This window comes from Schistocerca nitens, chromosome 2 (assembly GCF_023898315.1).
Source record: "Schistocerca nitens isolate TAMUIC-IGC-003100 chromosome 2, iqSchNite1.1, whole genome shotgun sequence".
NCBI classification, from domain to species: domain Eukaryota; kingdom Metazoa; phylum Arthropoda; class Insecta; order Orthoptera; family Acrididae; genus Schistocerca; species Schistocerca nitens.
Genome location: NC_064615.1, coordinates 308,046,138 through 308,068,795, shown reverse-complemented (window position 1 = coordinate 308,068,795; position 22,658 = coordinate 308,046,138).

Here is a 22,658-nt window from a genome sequence, read left to right as displayed (position 1 = left end):
CTTTCTCTTTGCAGGTTTTTACTGTTTCATGTGCAGCTGTATTCACAAAATACAAGTAGCAGTATTATATTTCACGTCTGAGAGCGAAGCATGTCTGCTTTCATGTTTTGTGTTTCACTAAATAAACGGGACGCAGCGCCAGCTCTATTTGACGGCTATTTACAAAACCAAGATGTGGCCTCAGAGCTCGGTTTGAGATGCTGAGAAAGAAAGACGAAAGGAAGATTACGGTTTAACTTCCCATCGATGTTGAGGTCATCAGAGATAGAGCACGCGCTCAGAAAGTTTCAAGGATGGGGAAGAAAATGGGCGGTATTCTTTCAAAGGAAGAAGCCCGGCAATTTCCTGAAGCGATTTGGGAAAATCACGGAAAACTTAAAAGAGCCGTATGCGGATCTGAACCGTCGTCCTCCCGAGTGCGAATCTACACTCCTGGAAATGGAAAAAAGAACACATTGACACCGGTGTGTCAGACCCACCATACTTGCTCCGGACACTGCGAGAGGGCTGTACAAGCAATGATCACACGCACGGCACAGCGGACACACCAGGAACCGCGGTGTTGGCCGTCGAATGGCGCTAGCTGCGCAGCATTTGTGCACCGCCGCCGTCAGTGTCAGCCAGTTTGCCGTGGCATACGGAGCTCCATCGCAGTCTTTAACACTGGTAGCATGCCGCGACAGCGTGGACGTGAACCGTATGTGCAGTTGACGGACTTTGAGCGAGGGCGTATAGTGGGCATGCGGGAGGCCGGGTGGACGTACCGCCGAATTGCTCAACACGTGGGGCATGAGGTCTCCACAGTACATCGATGTTGTCGCCAGTGGTCGGCGGAAGGTGCACGTGCCCGTCGACCTGGGACCGGACCGCAGCGACGCACGGATGCACGCCAAGACCGTAGGATCCTACGCAGTGCCGTAGGGGACCGCACCGCCACTTCCCAGCGAATTAGGGACACTGTTGCTCCTGGGGTATCGGCGAGGACCATTCGCAACCGTCTCCATGAAGCTGGGCTACGGTCCCGCACACCGTTAGGCCGTCTTCCGCTCACGCCCCAACATCGTGCAGCCCGCCTCCAGTGGTGTCGCGACAGGCGTGAATGGAGGGACGAATGGAGACGTGTCGTCTTCAGCGATGAGAGTCGCTTCTGCCTTGGTGCCAATGATGGTCGTATGCGTGTTTGGCGCCGTGCAGGTGAGCGCCACAATCAGGACTGCATACGACCGAGGCACACAGGGCCAACACCCGGCATCATGGTGTGGGGAGCGATCTCCTACACTGGCCGTACACCACTGGTGATCGTCGAGGCGACACTGAATAGTGCACGGTACATCCAAACCGTCATCGAACCCATCGTTCTACCATTCCTAGACCGGCAAGGGAACTTGCTGTTCCAACAGGACAATGCACGTCCGCATGTATCCCGTGCCACCCAACGTGCTCTAGAAGGTGTAAGTCAACTACCCTGGCCAGCAAGATCTCCGGATCTGTCCCCCATTGAGCATGTTTGGGACTGGATGAAGCGTCGTCTCACGCGGTCTGCACGTCCAGCACGAACGCTGGTCCAACTGAGGCGCCAGGTGGAAATGGCATGGCAAGCCGTTCCACAGGACTACATCCAGCATCTCTACGATCGTCTCCATGGGAGAATAGCAGCCTGCATTGCTGCGAAAGGTGGATATACACTGTACTAGTGCCGACATTGTGCATGCTCTGTTGCCTGTGTCTATGTGCCTGTGGTTCTGTCAGTGTGATCATGTGATGTATCTGACCCCAGGAATGTGTCAATAAAGTTTCCCCTTCCTGGGACAATGAATTCACGGTGTTCTTATTTCAATTTCCAGGAGTGTAGTATGCTAGCTTCTGCACCACCTCACAGTTATCTGAGACTGCAGACGTGTGTGCAAGTTGCGTTTACTTGTGTGTGTGTGTGTGCGTGTGTGTGTATTTGTGTGTCTATTGCAGACAAAGACCTTAATGGCGGAAAGCTATAATTGTGTGACTCTTTTTGTTGTGCCTACCGCGATTCAGCATCTCCGCTATACGGTGAGTAGCAACTTTCCTTCTTTAATATTACTAATTGTAGAGTAATTTACAATATAGCAACAAAAAATATTGGGATTTTACCTCACTCTGTGCTTTACCCTCACGTACCCTATATAACTTCGTCATTTGAAAGTCAAAATTTGAGTTCTGCAAACAAAAACAGTAAGCTGTTACAATTTGATGCCTAAATATGTGTCAGTCTTGGCCTGTTTATGAACCAGCTAAGTTCTAGTTTTCGTAATGCTGCTTGGCAGATTACAAATTACAGCATGCAATGTGTACTAGGGATTTAGTTAGGTCGAGACGTTAGCTGCGACATTAGATTGAGTCACTAACATTAAATAACCATTAAAATTGAAGAGCAGAAGTTTATGTGAATTACAAAGGACAAAACGGTAGAACAATATGTGCACGAAACAAACAACATTATAACACCGACAAAAGCAATCCATCAATATTTGCAATGCAGTTAAGAGATGAATTGAAAAGAGTGTAGTAGATAAAATGAATATAGCTTCATTATTCTACATAAAGCAGAGAAAGATGGATGTATGGATCTCGTGGCAGAGATAGAACTTTTTGCATATTGTGCTGAAAAACAAAATTCCATTTTGAATGAAGAACTCGAACTGAAAAACAACAAAAATATATTGAAAATTTCCGTGATATCTTGCAACAAAGATAATGCTAGTCAAGAGGGCTAAATGGTTAGGACTAGATCTATGCCATTTACAGATTAGCTATGTTTTACTTAATGGTTGCTAATGCTTCTTTACCGTTTTATTTTGTGCATTCATTGCATAGTTGCCTATAATTAATCTTCCATGCACCTGTGTCTGCATGATTAAATATTATTTATAAATATAATATTTTTGACTGTGTTCTTTATGTATATGTGTAACTAATGCTGCTAACAAAAATCTGTACGTATTGTTCGTATTTTTTACTATAATTTTCCACGGCGTGCATACAGCAGGTGTTGGATAATGGTCTCGACCGAAACTGCTCGCACAATGAAGAGTACATTGAACAGCACGTGAAGGTGTTGCGTGATATCGTTTCTGTAATTTATAAAAGCTGTGGTACACAAGTGACGAAAAGAAACATAATTCCCTATTTAATGTTCGCAGTATCTCGCAGCGATGTGCCTCTAATGTAAGAGGTTTCTGTTTGTATCTAAATCAATCCTATTAATAAATTTTCAATAAAAATAAAACTCTTTTCATTAGCTCTTGTACGAAAAAAGATAATGAAGAAAAAAGAATAAATTATGTCTAAAATTTTCTTCATTGTTTGTCAGCATCGGGTAGATGGTAAAATAATTTCCAGTACGCATAATGTGCTCCTTTGAATACCAGAGAAAGGTCAAGCTTTAAGTAGTGGAGTCATTTTTATTGCTAGCGTTGTACTTATAACTGTTTCTGTTATTTCGAAGCTGATACCAGCTACCACCGACAGACGTCTCTAGCTAGTAAAAGTCGTGTGAGAATGCTATGAGAACACCTAGTTGTTTAAATAGTAGTTATAAAATTTAGATGATCAGAACAATTTACTGCATTTACTTGTGTAATTATTTGATATGGCATTAATCATCAATCATCCCGAAAAACCACGAATCTTGCCAGATTTTGGTGGCTTGCGTGTCCCGACGGTGCAGATATCCGTACAGTTAGTGCAAACCATAACGGAAGGGGAACCCGTGGAGGGGCAGAACACGGTCCACCCACAATCCTCCTCCACTAATCGCCCCTCGTTCACAGTGTCTTCATCTTCACTTGTGTGAAGGACATAATCATCATCTTCATCAGTGAAGTCAATTTCCGATTCAGCTTTGGAATTACCTAAGAGATATAACACTTCTTCATCAGAAAGTCCATGCTGACGATACATGTCCAAAAACGTGTTTCACAGACAAAGACTGCCTGAGTGACACAACATAATCTGTGGCGGACTGGAATATACACGTGCCAAATTGCAGCAACGAGGAGCAAGTGCTCTGCGTTACTGCTCACTGTTGCCACTGTATTGTTGGATAGTTTACTTATATTCAGAAGAGAAATTACAGTGGGGTCAAATTGACCCCTTCCGCTGTTCTAGGTATACGAAATGAAATGGCGAAGAAAATTAAAATATTTTGTAAATACTACAATACCTGTAGTGCCACGTGAGCATCCGGCGCGCGGTCTTCTTGCGACCGTACATTCTCGAGACCATCGCTGCCAGCGATCATGAACAATGGCTACTTTCCTGCCAAGTCTTTCTGCAATATCGCAGAGGGAAGAGCTAGCTCCTCGTAGCCCTATTACACGACCTCTTTCGAACTCAGTGAGCTGATGATAATGGTGTCTCGTCGCCTTAAAGGCATTCTTGACTAACTTCAGCTCACCATGTCCACTTTCAAAGATAACTAACGCTCACGACTATTACAAGGCGTATTTAAAGCAAACTCGATCTGCATCCTCATAGTGGTGCTACTAGCGCCACTCTCATGCGACTGACGCCAAATCTGAACAGACGTCATCTTTCAGATGTAGAAACACGCCTACCAACTTTCGTTTATGTCGCTCAACTTCTTCTTGGTGTTGCGATTTTTCTTCCACTGAGCGTATATCGCTTCCGCCTAGTACTCGCACAGATGGAGATTCTTCTGCCAACGCCGACCAAAGACGATACTCCACCGACGCTCTTTGAGTTCCTGCAGTTCACCTCTTCTGACAGTGCCGGCATCTCCTGCAGTTACTCTGTGGGACACAGTTCCGGGAGTTACATTGAGAAGAATGCAGTTCCATCTTAGCAGTCGCTGTTTGTGGAGAAATAGAAGCAGCCAACTACGGGTGTCTGCTTAGCCGCAGTGACTATACCATAGACTGCCAAGAGACCGCAAAGTTATTTACAGTTTCACTGTATTGGTTATAGGATCTCAAATGCCAGGAATCAAACTGCTACCAAAGTTCAGTTAAAACTGTTTATTTTCACTTTTTATAAATTTTGTTGATAATTACCTTATTTTCGTTCTAGTGCAGCCCTGTAAAGCAAGTATTAAATAGATTTTAACGAGAGTGCGTACTGCTACCTTTTTAGTGAACTATAGTAGAAATAAGTTTTCTACTACATTGGAGGTTTGGGCTGAATTGATAATAACATTCAGGTACACATCCCAGTGATCTGACTTTTTCTAAATGATGAGTAAGGATTTCGGCCTTGCCCTTTCAAAGGAACTATTCAGTCATTTGTCTGGAGCAATTTAGGTAAATCACGGAAAACCTAAATCTCGATGGTCGGACACTGATTTGAAACGCTGTCCTCCCAAATGTGAGTCCAGTGTGCTAACCACTGCCCCACCTCGCTCAGTCGTTTTGGCCCTATACCTTTAGATAAAACGACAGGTACTGAGTTTAATTGAGGGAAGGAAAACATGTAAAAATGTTGCTGGAAAAAGGGAATACTGATGTCTGTAAGTTGTGTTTGACAGTGGGTGCAAATAGCTAAGCAGGAATGACGAAAAGAGAAAAGAAAAGCTATAGAGACATTCAAGAGTATGGGAAAGATAGTTGCCGCATAAAGGAAAATTAAATAAACTTTTGATGAGAAGAGGCTCAGCTCTGTGAATAGTAAGAAGGATGGCAAGTCAAATGTCAGTAAAGAAGAAAGCGCTGAAAGGTGGAAAGTATGTGTAGAAGTTGCTGGCCAGCCCTGATGTGTGTGTGTGTGTGTGTGTGTGTGTGTGTGTGTGTGTGCGTTACACGATTCGCAAATGTTTAGAAAACGTTCGCAGACTTTCGCATGGGATAAACATTTATTGCTGGAATTCAGTACCCTGCCGCTGCCTTATATTTACAGTCACGAAACAGTGTCTTTTATTCACGGAAATTTACGTATGTTTACAAAAAATAATAACATGCACCATCACCAGACCCGTCAATACAGTGAAGTATCTGTAATTAGTCAACAGCAATGTAAGGCGCATGGGAGGTCTCCCATACGACAAGCTATCAGAAAGCTTCAGTCGAATAGAGAAGGATTCAGAGCAAAAGTGAAAACGTTACTTCAGAAGTGCTGTTTGCATTTAGTTAAAGAATTTATGAATGCCGGTCTAAAATACCAAGATGAAAATTTTCTTCTGTACCATACATTTATGGCCGGTTAGTGCTTCAGATATATTTCCTACTGTGAGTCGAAAATAGCCAAGTTAAATGTTTTCTTAAATACCATTAGTTTTTAGTTGTTTTTTTGTTTTCTTATCATGAATAATTATACCGTAGTACTGTAACTTGCCCCACATCCACATCTATTGTCTTTCTCGTATTATGAGTTAATTATAACATTTGTACAAACTGTAATTGTGACTTGTCCCATATCCATAGGTAACAGCACACAACAGGATTTCTGGAATCAACAAGAATCAACTCAAATCAGTTGACCCATTTCACATCATACATACTGACATATGTGGAGCCGCCGACGCGAAAGCATTATACGAGTAAATGAACGTGTGGATTTTTGAAATTGCTCTCATACAGTAGGTGTTTCACATGATCACATTCAAATAAATCCATTATAGAATATTACAGCATACTCGTGTCTTCTTCCATAAATACATTAGTACATTTATTGCTGGAATTCAGTACCCTGCCACTGCCTTATATTTACAGTCACGAAACAGTGTCTTTTATTCACGGAAATTTACGTATGTTTACAAAAAATAATAACATGCACCATCACCAGACCCGTCAATACAGTGAAGTATCTGTAATTAGTCAACAGCAATGTAAGGCGCATGGGAGGTCTCCCATACGACAAGCTATCAGAAAGCTTCAGTCGAATAGAGAAGGATTCAGAGCCTTCTGCTTTACAGTCACGTTGATTAAATGTATGGGCGTAAGTTGCAAAGCGATATGAAATAGAAGAAGCGTTTAAGAATGGACCTAGTATGGAAGGAGAATGGTCGACTTAAGTTCTTTTTGGGAGAATTATGGGAAAGTGTAGATCATGTATAGGAGTCTAAGACAATGTGGCGTCATCTTTTCCAATACGACCGATCGCGCGATTTGGTAGATGCTGATTTAAAAACATACGAAACTCCTTACCTCAATATGTGTCTGTGTATGGCGAGGGGAGGTTGGAGGTGTTCCATCGTACTGAGAGACGTAATGTGTTTGAAGATGTAGCATCACCCATCGCAGAAGAGTGGGACATAAGAAAGGCTTGAACTTGCATTGTACCTGAGATCGCTTTTACACAGACATGATGAATAAATATAGGCCTATATCATAACTACTGCTGAAATACTTTTTATCAAATCCGTTCCTATATCTTCGTCACTATAAAATATCCACATATGCAAAATCCTGTGGGATCCCACTATTAATGCCATAGTAATGTAACTTGTAAATTTTGGTTAATGAACGAAAATGACATAGCGAGTATAATGACATTATTACAGATAGGTTCAGCTGTAATCATATTCACTTTGATCGATTTACATTTGAGCAGCTCACAGTTATTAAGAGTAAATTTTTTCCTTCCATGATAGTAGTCGAAAGACTTGGTCGCTAGTGTTTTCCTTTCTCCTCTACTTCCCATAACGCGGTTAAAAAATACAAGAGTGTGAAATGCATGTTGCAAAAGTAATTTTAGAAACATGTGTAATTATGTTGATGTGCGGAATAATTACATTTAACACAGTTGGGAAAGGCGAAAATGCCATGTAATAAATAGTTGCAAGAGACAGTACAGGTACTCCGTAGTTTCAACGAGAAATAGAGTGCATTGTTCATGGCTGGAAATTCTACGTACTGTAGATCGTTGCTTTAAGAATGTTAAACACAAAACTACTGCTCAGGGGATGCTTTGTATTACATTTAAGGTTCAGAACAGGTAACTGAAACGCACAATGTACAAATAAGAGTAGCAGCAACAACAGCTGATGGATATTTAAAATGTGATGTCGGTGCTACGACAATCACAATAAACTGCAGAGGGTAAGGTAAGTAAGTTGGATTGTTACCATTCTTAAGTTTGGCTGTTGCTGATTTAGCAGTGCCAAGTATGCCGTCATTTTTGATGACACGATTAGAATGTTCGGGCGAGATCAACAGCAATAGCGCACATTAAACTGATGGTAGGATATGAAGTGCACTGTATATAAATTCACCGGTAATTCCTTTATTTTTTTAAAAATACATAACCTTGCACTGAGCTACTCTGTATTTTGTGTGGATGGTTAAGAAAGACCGACCATAAAGTCAAAAACTCTACAACTGACGTCAGGTATTACTAGATAGCCCCTATACAGGGTCGCCAGAAACAGTCTGTAAAGCTTGCAAGACTGTTGCAGGGGAGATTGTGCTGAGAAATATTTGTTAAGAAAAATATTCGATACATTGCACCATATCTGAGTTATTTAGCGTTAAATTTAGCCAATCATGTCCATGCGCGCGAAAATTCACGCACTAAAGTGCGGTAATGGACAAACATCTGTGGGACCATGAGTTACCACTTGTTACAACGCCCATTATCAGTGTAAAAACGTGTATTTTTTAGAAGTGACGCATTTGAGCTAGGTGAGCAAAAGCTACGTTTGTCGGTCTCAGAAAATCAAACGAAGATAAAGTTTGACGAACCTGTCTATGGAAGTGCGGCGGGGAGGGGGGCTAGGGTGACGCCAAATGATCATATTTTCGCTTCCACTGGAAAATGTTCTCGAACCAGCCAGTCAAGTCGCATACAAGAAGTGACAATGATCACGAAAGTGTACAGGCATAATCAGTGGCTGTTTTAGTCTAACGCAGGTGACTCTCTTTCCATTGCTTTAAATACGTAAAAGTGCACTCACTGGTGGCTTTTCCGTTGTGTGCTGCCGTTGGTAACAGTGGATCGTACATGAAGGATAATTTAAGATTTTGTACGAACGTACGATCCACACTTCGGATCTCAAGTCTATTGTACGGTATTTTGAAATGCTTATTATTGTTAAGACTTGATCATTCTTATTATTTTAATTTCATGGTTTATTTAATTTTTGACATTGCCAGTCCGTCCATCCGTGGGATTCCCCAAGTTCATTACGCTCCAGGTGCACAAGTCAACTTGGGTTATTTCCCAAGATGAAACCGCAGGGGAATTCACCATATTGACTGCTTTGCACCCTGAACGGTGTTCATACATAAGTTAAAAATATTACAGCTAACTCTTTGGCTCAGGTGAGGACAGTGAGCGATTCATAAGATGTTAAGTAGTGCAAAATTGAGTCAGTGGGAACAGAGGAAATTAAAGTGACCCTACTACTCCCAAGAAATCTACAGCAGGAGCATTTCAATCTAAGAAGCGAAAACAAAAGTATAGAAAAGTCTGGGAAACTAATCCTTAATTTAAAGGTTGGTTGTGCGCCAGTGAATTGAACTCTGAAAGGGATAGACGTAGAATTTGTAACGTAACTTTCGTGTCTGAATTGGAATGTGTTAAAAAAACATTCTAAAAGTGAAAATCATGTCAAACCGGTGAAGGTGGTAGCATATAAGAGCCAGACAATTTTGAGTACATTTATGAAATCAACTACAAGTGATGTGCCTTAAAATAGTTCCAGTTTAAAATTTGTATTGTCCTTTAAACCTTTAATGTATTGAGACAGTGCATTATAGAGCTTAATGCCCATGTGGCTTACATGCTTCTGAGTTCGTGTTCTTCTTACTTGTTCGATGTGGAGATCATTCTTGTTCCTCGTGTTATAGCTGTGACAGTCTGCATTTGTGTGGAGACTGCTTAGAATAGCTTTGGTTAAGAGTACACATTTAAGTATATAGACTGATGGCAGAGTAAGTATTCCCAACTTTTTGAAAAGAGGTCTGCAGTGAGCTTGTGTCAGACTGTGGGTAATTATTCGAACAGCCCGTTTTTGTAAAATAAAAATGTCTTTCAAATTAGATTTTGAGCTGGCCCAGAACACTATTCTAAATGAGGCAACAGAATGAAAGTATCCAAAGTATGCCATTCTGATGCCTTCAAGAGTGCAAACATTGCAATAACTCTCAGTGCAAAGCAGGCTGAGTTAAGTCTGTGTGTAAGAAATTTTACATGGTGTTTCCAATTCATAGCTTCATCTATATGCATTCCTAACACTTTTGCAAAATGCACTCTCTCTATTAGTCTGTCATCCAGTTCTAGATTAATGTCTTTATGCTGAATCATTTTACCAAACTGTAAGTAATTTGTTTTCTTTGCATTGAGTGTAAGTTTATTTGCACTGAACCAAGTCTCAATACTTTTTAGGATTTTATCAGTAGTTGACTGTAACAAGTTTTTAAAGTCGCTCATTATCAGACTTGTGTCATCTACATATAGTACAATTTTGGCTGTATCATATTGTAACTGTAAATCATTGACATATATGAGAAAGAGTAGTGGCCCTAAGCTGCTGCCCTGGGGTACTCCTAAAGGAACTTCTTTTGCTTATGAAACTGACCTCATTACTTGATTTGAATTTACAGTGGTGAGCTCTACAGTCTGAGATCTGTTTTAGAGACATGACTCAAACCACGTTTTAACTCTTCCTTTAATACCTATTGCTTCCAGCTTGTCAAGGAGGATTTCATGGCAGACTGTATTGAAAGCTTTAGATGGATCTAAATTGATTCTTACTACACTTTTGTTTTTCTCCAAATTTTTAATTATTTCTTGGGTGTAACCTATGACTGCAGTTTCTGTGCTTCGTTTTGCATGAAAACCGTGTTGATTATTATTCCAAAGTTTATTATTGTCTAGGTAACTAGTGACTCTCAATTTCATCAGTTTCTCTAATATTTTGGAGGAGGCAGGAAGAAGTAATATGGGATGGTAGTTTTCTATTTTATGTCTGTTTCCACTTTTAATGAAATGAATAAAATGAAAATGAAATGTTTTCCAATCTGCACTGCAGTCCTTATTATGATTGAAACTGTACTTCATCAACACCTACTGACATTTTCGGTTTTAAGCTTCTAATAGCTCTAATTACTTCCTGTTCATTTGTTGAAGGAATATTCATGCTGCAGGCAACCCTTGGAGCATGTATTATTTTTTGTTTTATGAAGTTGAAGTGTAGTGAATGTGGTACATTTTAAAAATAGTTATTAATATAGTTTGCCATTTCCTTCTTTTCGATATTGCAATTTTCACTGCTTTTGAGTATTATTTCTTCCTCTTCTCCCAAGGTACTAGTTTCATTCCTCACAATTTCCCATATAGTTTGTGGTTTGTTGTCTGAGTTACTGATTAAACTATCATTATATAGCAACTTTGCCTTTGCTATTGCCTTTCAGTATATTTTTCTGTATGTTTTTACATATCCTACAAACTGTGGATTGAGCAAGTTTTAATTTCTTGGTTCAGTCTTTTCATGGTTACACTGGAAATCCTAATGCCTGTAGTTATCAAAGGTTTGTGTGCTTTTTGTTCTGAAGACTTGGACCTCACTAACTTCTTAGGGAAACACATTTCAAATTGTGACATGAATATAGAAGAAAAGGTATTATATGCATTATTTGCACTTAATTCTGATCTCACATCTGTCCAGCTTTCATTGGTTAGACAGTTAACAAAATGTGTGCAGTTTTCTTTAGAAAAAAATTCTTTTATGAGTGTGGCAAGAGGTTTTTTTTTTTTTTTTTCACATGCATTGGGGGAATGGTAAGCACAAGAGCATTGTGATCAGATAAACCAAGATCAGTGCTATTTACCTCCACTTCATTGGAATCTATGTTTGGGAATAAATTATCTATGAGGCTCTGTGATGTGTGTGTTATTCCTGTAGGACCTAGTACATGGAGTAACATGTTAAAACTCTGTAAAATATTCAGAAATTTATCTTTAACCATATTACTGCACATAAGATTTATGTTAAAATCAAAGCACAAAGAAGCACAGTATCTTTTTCATTGTACCCAATGTTTAACATAATTTTTAGTTTTGAAAAAAATTTATCTACATCTCCACATGGTGACCCGTACACAATTATTACCGTCATTTTCCTTTGCTTACCATACAACTCAGTAGCAGCTGCTTCAAAATACTTTTCTACATTTAACTTTTCAATATCACATCTCCTTTTGAATTTTATCCCTGTTTTTGTATAAATACAGACACAACCACTTCTGGCATTTTTGCCTACAGTAAGAGCTGAGCTTTCTGTGTGTCCGGGTCTCATCTCTTTCATTTCCCTCCTTTTTGCAATTTCTTTAGTTTTAGCCTACAGTTAAAAAGCAATAAATTGTGGTAAGAGTCCACATCTGCCCCTGGATATGTCTTGCAATTTAAAATCTGGTTCTGATATCTCTGTTTTACATTATATAATCAAGGTCTCTTCCATGTGTACAACCACAAAATAAATTCAGTATCAGAGGCAAAAAATGTAGAAATAGAAGTACCACAAGGCAGCATCCTAGGGCGCATATTGTTTCTTGTCTATATAAATGATTTTCACACCTCAGATGATGCAGCCAAAGCAATAATATTTGCAGATGATACTAGTGTGATAATAAGTGCACCAAAGCAATTGCTACCAACAACTGCTGATAAAGTACTAAATTACATCCACTCTTGGTTCAATGCAAACAGGTTGACATTGAATGTAAATAAAACAAATTATATGCAGTTTGGGAAAAGATGTCAAAATGTAAATCTCGATCTGGTGTTGGGTGACAAAGCCTTAGACAGAGTGACATCCACAAAATTTCTGGGGATTCATGTGGATGAAAACTTAAATTTTAATGACCACATAATAAAACTTGCACAGAAACTTAATTCATCCTGTATTGCCCTCAGAATTATTGCAAATGTTTGTACCTCAGAGGGTGCCAGAACGTCATATTTCAGCTATTTTCAATCTCTTGCACATACGGAATAATATTTTGGGGTTCCACAACAGGGCACCTAAAAGAAATTTTTTTGTTGCAGAAGAGGGCCATCCGAATAATTACTCACAATCATCCACAGACACACTGAAAACCCATATTCAAAAAGCTTAGAATACTTACTATACCATCATTATACATATACAAATGTGTATTGTATGTCAGGACCCACATTGCAGACTTTCAGACAAATGCCGACTTTCATAACTACAATACCTGTAATAGCGCAGCACTCCATACTCAGTGAACAAAAAGAACCAATACACAAAGGCATGTGAGCCATATTGGTGCAAAACTGTACAACGCACTGCCAGTCAACATCAGGCAGTTAGAAGATGATAACAAATTTAAAACAGAATTTAAAAAATTTCTAGTAGAACAATGTTTTTATTCTATAAATGACTACGTAGGTCAATAAATTTTTTCTGATGATTTTTATAAAGGCAAAATGGAAAATACTCTATCTGTACCTAATCATTCATTACCTAATCATCCATTACATTTACATACTTAAAGGACAGCTGTTGTGTGATGTAAATATATACTTAAGCAGTGTTGTATATATAAGGACTTGCTGTTTAGGGAGGACAAAACTAAAGCCTTATGAAAAACAGACTATGCATTTAAAATAACAAGCAGGGATGTATATAGGCTATATTAATTTCATTGTATTATTATTAACTTCATTGTATTATTTTGCTTTATACTTTTTTATGTATATATTGTTTGTGTCCCATTTCTTTGAAATGGCTTACATGTACCCTTGACAACATCCATACAATATTTATTGTCAACAGATGGATAAATAAAATAAATAAATAAATAAAATAAATAAAACCTTCTTTCATGATTTCTAAACCAAGTGTTAGTGCAGATTAAATCATGCTCTGTGAAAAATTTTACAAGGTGGCTTTCTATTTCATTCCTCATTCATCTATCATTTTTCCTTCTCTTCCTTTTCCTACTGTCAAATTCCAGTCCCCCATCACAATTAAGTCTTCATCTCCCTTAACTATCTGAATAATTTATATTTTCTCATCATACATCTCTTCATTCTCTTCATCATCTGCAGTGCTAGCTGGCTTATAAACTTGTACCATTGTGGTTGGTGTGGGCTTTGTGTTTATCTTGGCCACAATAATACATTCACTATGCCGTTTGTAGTAGCTTACCTGCATTCTTGTTTTATTATTAATTAATAAACCTACTCCTGCATATCCCTATTTGAATTTGTACTTATAACCCTGTATTCATCTGATCAGAAGTCCTGTTACCAGTGACAACAATCTTCACTAATTCCCACTATATCTAACATTAACCTATCCATTTCCCTTTTTAAATTTTTTAACTTACGTACCCAACTAAGGGATCTAATGTTCCATGTTCCTATCTGTAGAATGGCAGTTTTGTTTCTCCCTATTATATGCTTCTGAGTAGCCCCATCTTGAGATCCAAATGGGGGCCTTTTCTACCTTCAGAATATTTTACCCTAGAGGATGCCATCATCATTTAACCACACAGTAGAGTTTCCCCTTGCTTTCAGCCATGTGCAGTATCAGCACAGCAAGGACATTTTGATTGTGGTACTAGGCCAAATCAGACAGTCATCCAGAGTGTTGCACCTGAAACTATTGAAAAGGCTGCTGCTCCTCTTAAGGGACCACATATTTGTGTGGGCTCTAAACAGACACTCTTTCATTGCAGTTGCACCTACAATACTACTATGAGTATTGCTGAGGCATGCAAGCCAACTCACCAACGGTGAGATCCATGGGTCAGCAGGCATCAAGTGAAATTTGTGACTAGTATTAGCACTTTTTGGTAGTGAGGATGCAGCAAGTTATCTTGGATGGAGAGTCACTATGAGATGTGGAAGTAACTTCAGATGTGCACCAGGGAAGTGTGTTTGGACACCTACTGTTGCTGTTGTTTATTAATAACCTTGCAGACAGTATTAACAGTAACCTCAGACATTTTGCAGATGATGCAGTTATCTATAATAAAGTACTTTCTGAAAGAAGCTGCATAAATTTTCACTCAAGTCTTGATAAGATTTCAAAGTGGTGCAAAGATTGGCAACTTGCTTCAAATGTGAAAAAATGTAACATTATGCACTTCAGAAAGCAAAAAGATGTACTATCCTATGACTATTATATCAATGAATCACTGTTGCAATCAGCCAACTCATACAAATGTCTGAGTGTAACATTTTGCTGGGATATAAAATGAAATGATCATATAGGCTCAATCATGGCAAAGCAGGTGTAGACTTCAGTTTATTGGTAGATTACTGTGGAAGTGCAAACGGTCTAAAGGAGATTGCTTACAAATCACTCTTGTGACTCACACTAAAATATTGCTCAAGTTTATGGGACCCATACTAGATAGGACTAACAGAGGACATTGAACATATGCAGAGAAGGGCAGCATGAATGGTCATGGGTTTGTTTAATCCATTGAAGAGTGTCACAGAAATACTGAAGGAACTGAAATGAAATGGCAGATTCTTGAAGACAGAGATAAACTATCCTGAAAAAGTCTATTAACAAAGTTTCAAGAACCAGATTTAAATGATTACTCTAAGGATTTACTACAACCCCCTACATATCGTACAGCATGCACAGAGGGATTCAAACAATCATTCTCCCCGCTTTCCATAGATGAATGGAACAGGAAGAAACCCTAATAAACTGTGCAATGGGTGTACCCTTGCCATGCACTTCACAGTGTTTTAAGGAGTACAGATGTAGATGTAGAAGCAAGTAATTCCAGTTTAACAAATGTTACCTGCCATGCCATGTTGAGAATGGTCCTTACACTTTGTCTTCACTCAATTTTAAATAAAATGATACTGCATTAATGCCATATTTCAAAAGGGAAGTTGCCTGTGGTAGGAGGAGAGAAATATATCCATAAATATGTTATATTTAAAATGCTTAGTCAGTTTATTATAAATCTATTAGCTGAAACACAATCACAAACTTTAGCATCCAGAAGGGATGACAAATTTATATTTACAAAATTTGGTCACTTTTGGAGTGCTGTATGTCAGAAACACTGTACTTGTTTCACTGTTTCACCCGTTTATGGTAACAGTTTTTAAATTCTTCCAAAGCTATGCTACTTAATGTCTCCAGTAATTTTTGTTTCACTGAGCAAATACCTCTTGATTAGGTTTTTCTTCAGTGTAGAGAACAGGAGACATTTGGAGATCTAGATGCAGTAAGTATAATGGACACAAAACTGCTGTCATTTTGTTTGTGCCAGACACTGCGTGACACTCAATAATCAGTGACCAAAAGCATTGCCATGATCAAGGGGCAAATCCTTTGATCATCATAATACTAGTTATTTTTTCCACATGCCTCTTACAGTCATTGTAGCTTTTGAAGGTAGTGACACTGGTCACCTGAAATACCTTGGTTAACCATACTATAGGGTGGGGGTAGCACCTTCAAGATGGGGATAAAAAACAATATTTCTATGTTGGTTCTCACCAGGTTTCTTTTGTCACAGTTATGAATCTTCCATTGGCTCAATTGTTGCTCTGTTTCTAGGACATAACAATACACTTTTTGGTGCTGAGTCTCGTAACGGGAAACATAACTTCATTTTAGTGTGTTGTTCTGTCATGACTACCACTGCAAAATTGTGAAACATATGAAATACTATTAATCATATGCAACTGATAGTCCTGAAACACATTGAGTCTCACCTTTATCTACAATAATGATGTAGGCTGAAACAATGAATTAACGCCAGGATTTGGACGTGGGTCTCCTGCTTACTATGCCTGAGTGTGGCGTAACAGGTACCACATCTGGCTAGTAAGCAGAAGAACCAGGTTAGAATCCTGGCACTGGCACAAATTTTAACTCATTGCTTCATCCTACATCTTTGTTGGGTATCAAATACTGTTTATAAAAACTACAATTCTATCCTGATTCTTTTGTATGCATAATTCTTGCACAACAAATTCAAAATAGGGTGTGGTAGAAGCACCTAGCTGTAGAACCCATTACCACTAACCCCTTGCCTGTAACTTTTGTCTCTCTCGTACATAATTACAATTGTCATTCCACATATTCTTCATAAAACTGTTTGTTTTGAAATCATTAACAATTCTGTTTTAATTATTAACTACTGCCTTTGAGTTTTCACTTTCTGTATTTTGGCTAACTGACCATCATAATCTATTACTTTTACATCTCTTTCATACATAATTACGATTGGCATTCCACATATTCTTCATAAAACTATTTGTTTTTGAAATCATTAACAATTCCATTTAATGTATTAACAACTGCCTTTGAGTCTCCACATTCCCTGTTTTGGCTAATTGGGCATCATATTCTGACAACACATTGTGACTGTTTCATTTATTCACCATTTCATTGTAAATAAAATCTCACCAGGTTTCTTTTGTCACAGTTATGAATCTTCCATTGGCTCAATTGCTGCTCTGTTTCTAGGACATAACAATACATCTATTATTTTATAAGATTGTGGTTGAGAACATTACAGCTGATAAAAATTACAAGCATGCATCAGCAACCAGAGGCAGTAGTCGCATGTGTGTGTGTGTTTACATTTGCATGAATGTGTGTGTACATGTACATCGTCCAATTTGGGAGAAGGCCTTTTGGCTGAAGGCTTACTTGTTAATGGTATTTTTGCGGTGCCTATCTGTGACTCAACATCTTGACTGTATGATGAGCAGCAATCTATCCTTTTCATAATATTGTTGTTAAGTATTGAATAATGTTAATGGATCATGTTTTTGAGTGACTCTTTAAAAAAATAGTTCTGAAATAGCAACTTAGTGTTATTTGCTCCCTCTTTTCCTACAGTTACATAATAATGTTCAGATATAGAAATGTTTTGGAACTTGTTTTTAAGAATTTGTAAACTGTAATTATTTGAAGAGTATTGATATCATTTCACATGCTCATTCTTGTATGTGTTGTTCTTTGTAAAAACTGGTCATACCTGTAGTACTGAATTTAAGATTATTTATCACATAATAGATGCTCCCTTAATCTAGCTTCTACAGTACCAAGTTTTTACATCTACATAATTTAATATTTATTTTTGTGTTTTAAATTATATTCAGCAGGTTTAGTACATGAATGTGTTTTTTAATTATCTAATTTAGTTAATCCTACAAGAGATCAACTACTTTTTTTGCAGTCCTTTACATTTTTAGCTCACTATACTAAATACCACATCTAAGTCATACTCCACAAGCTACCTAATGGTGTGTGGTAGAGGGTATTTCTGGTAGCACTAACTGAACACCTCTCCCCCCTCCTACCCTGATCCACTAGCGAATGGTGCATGGAAAGAATGATTGTTGGTAAGCCTCTGTATTAGCTCTAATTTCTCAGATTTTCTTGTTGTGGTAATATCACGAGATGTATGTGGGAGAAAGTGGTATGTTTTCCAACTATTCCTGGAAATTTCTGTCTCAAAATTTCAATAGTAAACCTCTGTGATGCGCAATGTCTCTCTTGTAACATCTGCCAATGGAGTTTGTTGAGCACCTCTGTAATGCTCTCGCACTGACCAAATGATCCCATGACAAAACACGCCACTTTTTACGTATCTTCTATATCTCTTCTGTGTCCTGCCTGGTAAGGATATCACATAGATGAACAGAACTCAAGAATTGGTCAAACAAACAGCTTGTATGCCACTCCCTATGTGAATGAGTCACAATTGCGTAAGGTTATTCCTATGAATCTCAGTCTGGTAACAGCTTTTCCTAGTATTTACTTTATGTGGTCATTCCACTTAAGGTTGCTCAGATATTTTATGGTAGACGCTGTTTCCAGCAATTTGTTATCAATAGTGTAGCTGTGCAGTACTGAATTTCTTTTCCTATGTGCAATATCATACATTTATTTACATGCAGGGTCAACTTCCAGAGCCTGCACCATTCATCAATCATCTGCAGGTCTTTCTACAAATCAATAATGTCTTCAGGTGTCACTACTTTCTTATAGACAATTGCATCATCTGCAAACTTAAATAACTTCTGATGCTTTCTACTACGTTGTTTATATACATTGTAAACAGTAACGACCCTCTCATACTTTCTTTGGATGCTCTGGAAATTGTATTTACATCTGTTGATTTTGTTCTGTTAAGAGTAATGTGTTGACTTTTTTTCTGCAAATAAGTCTTGAATCCAGTCACACAGATCTGGTCCAGTACTCAGTAAGCTTGTATTTTTTCACTAAATGGCAGTGTGGGACAATGTCAAATACATCCCTGGAGTCAAGGTACACAGTGTCAGCCTGACAGCTACAGATTTCATGGAAGAACAGAAGAACTTAGTTTCACTAGATCTCTGCTTGTGGAATCCATGTTGATTTTTATACAGAAGATTTTTATTCTCTGAAAGCATCAGAATTCTTGAGCATAAAACATGTTCCACTATTCTATTACAGATTGATGTCAACAATATAGGCCTGTAATTATGTGCTTCTGTCCTACAATCCTTCTTGAAAATGAGAACAACCGGCACTTTTTGCCAGTTGCTAGGTATCTTGTGTTGCTCCAGTGATTTACAATAAACTGCTGCTTGAAGGGGAGCAAGTTCTTTTATATAACCTTTGTAGAATCTTAAGGATATCTCATCAGGTCCTGATGCCGTTCCACAACTAAACAATTGTACCTGCTTTAATATTCCGTGATCAATTATCACAATATCTACCATTTTGGTGTTTGTATAAAGACTGAAAGGAGGGACCAAGTTATGGTCTTCCACAGTGAAACAATTTTGGAAGACCAAATTCAGTATTTCAGCATCATCCCTGGTTTCTTCCACTTTTGTGCTAGTATTATCAGATTGTCTAAATAGAGGATTTCAAATCACTTACTGATTTTATGTAGGACTAAAACCTGTTAGTGTTTTTACTCAGTTCAGTTGACAAAATTTTACTTTCAAATTTATTAAATGGCTCTATTATTGGATTCTTTACTCTCATTTTCAGTTCATTCAACTTTTTTCAGCTAGGTTTTGATTTCTCTTGTATCTGTGTTGAAGCTCTCTTTGTTTGCGTAGCATTTTTCTGACATGGCTATCAAACCATGGTGGGTCTTTCCCATCCCTTAGGAACTTTCTCAGAACATACTTATCTAACGCATAGTGAACAACACATTTGGATTTTTTCCATTTGTGCTCCACATCTTTGTTTGCAGCACTGAATATTTGACACTCACTACTCAGATATTCTGCAATTTGTATCCTACTATTCTTGTTAAACAAAAATATTTTCCTGCTTTTCTTAACAGTCCAAGTAAATCCCATAGTCGTAGTTGCTATCACAGTCTTTTGATCAATGGTACCTTCCTCTGTGCTAAGTGATTTGATAATTTGAGGCCTGTTCATTGCTAGTAGGTCTAACATGTTACCTTCACAAGTTGGTTCTCTAGTTATCCGCTTGGAGTAATTTTTGGACAACACATTCAGAATAATGTTACATGAATCCCTACTCCTGGTATCAGTTTCGATGCATGGCTCTCCCAACCTATACCTGTCAAGTTTAAGTCACCCCCTACTACAATTACGTGATCAATAAACATATAAATGACATTCTACAAGTTGTCTCTGATACACTCCTGGCCTAGGTGGACTATAAAAGCATTCAGTTACTATTTTTGACTGATCTTTGATGCTTAACTTTACCCAAAATAATTCATATTCAGAATCCATGATAACCTCATTACATATTATCAAAGTCAATACTGCAATAAATGTACCACCACCATTGCTGACTAACCTATCCTTATGATACACATTCCAATCTGAACTTAGGATTTTGTTGCTGTTCACTTCCAGTTTCAACCAACTTTCTGTTCCTAATACACACATCAAAAAAGCTTTTCATCACCTCAGTTCTGACAGTTCCAGAACCTGTATAGAAAATTGGAATAGAGATGAACATAAACATCATTTCCATCTTTTTTACTGCTCATTAAAACCACACTTTGCGTGTTGTATCACCATACTGTGAAACCTTCAGAGGTGGTGGTCCAGATTGCTGCACACACCCAGTAGCATGTCCTCTTGCATTGATGCATGCCTGTATTCATCGTGGCCACTATCCATAAGTTCATCAAGGCACTGTTGGTACAGATTGTCCCACTCCTCAATGGCGATTCAACGTAGATACAACAGAGTGGTTGGTGGGTGATGTTGTCCATAAACAGCCCTTTTTAATCCATTCCAGGCTTGTTCGATAGGGTTCATGCCTGGTTGAGTGATGTCGTTATCCTGAAGGAAGTCATTCACAAGATGTGCACTATGGGAGCACGAGTTGTTGTCCATGAAGACGAATGCCTCGCCAATATGCTGCCAATGTGGTTGAACTATGGGTTGGAGGACGGCATTCATGTATCATACAGCCATTACAGCACCTTCCATGACCGCCAGCAGCATATGTTGGCCCAACATAATGCCACACCAAAACAGCAGGGAAACTCCACTGTACTTCACTTGCTGGACAGTGTGTATAAGGCATTCAGCATGACCGGGTTGCCTCCAAACATGTCTCCAACAATTGTCTGGTTGAAGACATATGTGATGCTCATTGGTGAAGAGAACGTGATGCCAATCCTGAGTGGTCCATTCAGCATGTTGTTAGGCTCATCTGTACCATGCTGCATGCATTGTGGTTGCAAAGATGGACCTTGCCATGAATGTCAGGAGTTAATTTGCGCTTCATGCAGCCTATTGTGCACAATGTGGGTCATAACATGGCATTCTATGGCTGCACGAAAAGCATTATTCAACATGTTGATGTTGCTGTCATGGTTCCTCTGAGCCATAATCCATAGGTAGCAGTCATCCACTGTAGTAGTAGCCCCAGGGTGGCCTTAGCAAGGCATGTCATTGACAGTTCCTGTCTCTCTCTATCTCCTCCACGTCCAAACAACATTGCTTTGGTTCACTGCTAGATGCCTGGATACTTCAAAGCGGATGTGATCAAACTGCAGGCATGGCTGAACTACAGACAACATGAGCCATGTACCTCCTTCCTTGTGTAATGACTGGAACTGATTGGCTGTCGGACCCCCTCCCCCCCCATCCCCACACACATCTAATAAGTGGTGCTTATGCATGGTTGTTTACATCTTTGGGTGGGTTTGGTGCCATCTCTGAACAGTCAAAGGGACCATGTCTGTGATACAATATCCACAGTCAACATCTATCTTCAGTAGTTCTGGGAAGTGGGGTGATGTAACACTTTGTTTGATGTGTGTACTATCTGGGCATTATAATGTTTACCAAGTGATACCGATTCCTTGACCTTTTGTTGGATGCTCCATAGTTTATTAATATCATGTTAGTCTTTTCTATATCTGATCTGCAAGGACAAACATTGTGGCTGATGTAACTTCAGTATTGGCAGGCAATTCATCTCTGATTTCAAGAGGAGTTTCTCTCTCTAAAAAAAAAAAAAAAAACTTGTAGCCACTTCCTGCATGTAGTGCACACGTGACCAATTAAGGGAAACCTTGCAATTCAGCACCTGGTAGTGTAGTGTGTAGTGGAGATCATGAAATTTTCACCCACTACCACCACAGAGCCATCTGAGCCTCTAGTTGAGAGGTTCCATTGTGCTCAAAATCAGAGGATCACAATCAGCCCAGGGTATGATTCTACAAATTGTAAGCTTAGCCTGCACCCCACATGTGATGTTAGTTGTCTTCACCAAA